The sequence below is a fragment of the Phalaenopsis equestris genome, unplaced genomic scaffold, assembly GCF_001263595.1.
Source record: "Phalaenopsis equestris unplaced genomic scaffold, ASM126359v1 Scaffold001029, whole genome shotgun sequence".
NCBI lineage: Eukaryota > Viridiplantae > Streptophyta > Magnoliopsida > Asparagales > Orchidaceae > Phalaenopsis > Phalaenopsis equestris.
The window spans coordinates 1-528 of record NW_018165468.1 but is presented as its reverse complement, the minus strand read 5'-3'; positions in this window follow the sequence as shown (position 1 = coordinate 528).

The following is a 528-nucleotide window of genomic DNA, read 5'->3' as shown; positions in this document are numbered from 1 at the left end:
AGAGGGAAAAAAACAATCATGAATAAATCAAATAGTATATAATCTGATCTTAACAAAGTACTTATATGGTAGCGAGGGATAGGATTTACTATCAACAGAGAAGGCACAATTGTGTTGTACAGTATAATGAAGATACACTAATCCGGCCCAAAATGATAAGTGAACCAGCAATCAATGAAAAAGGCCAAAATAAATTCTTCAAAACAAAATAATCTCTAACATTAGCGACCACCAATAGAAAGCTAGCCAAAATCATAACTAATGATGCTCGTCGATATTGAAATTCTATGACCGCCATTTCTAGCAAGAATTCAGATAGTGTTCTTCATGCGTCCCAAGCTATCGTAACCGAGTGGATGTATCTTACTCATGAAACTCCAACCAAGAGGGTTATTTGAGGAAGCCCTCGAATCTTGCAAGATTTAGATAAGAGTTACCTCTTATTGACTGTGCCAACATTCACGGTCATCCTATTTCTATAGGAATATTACAAGCATATCACTGCTTGCCTGATTAAGTTAATTGCTC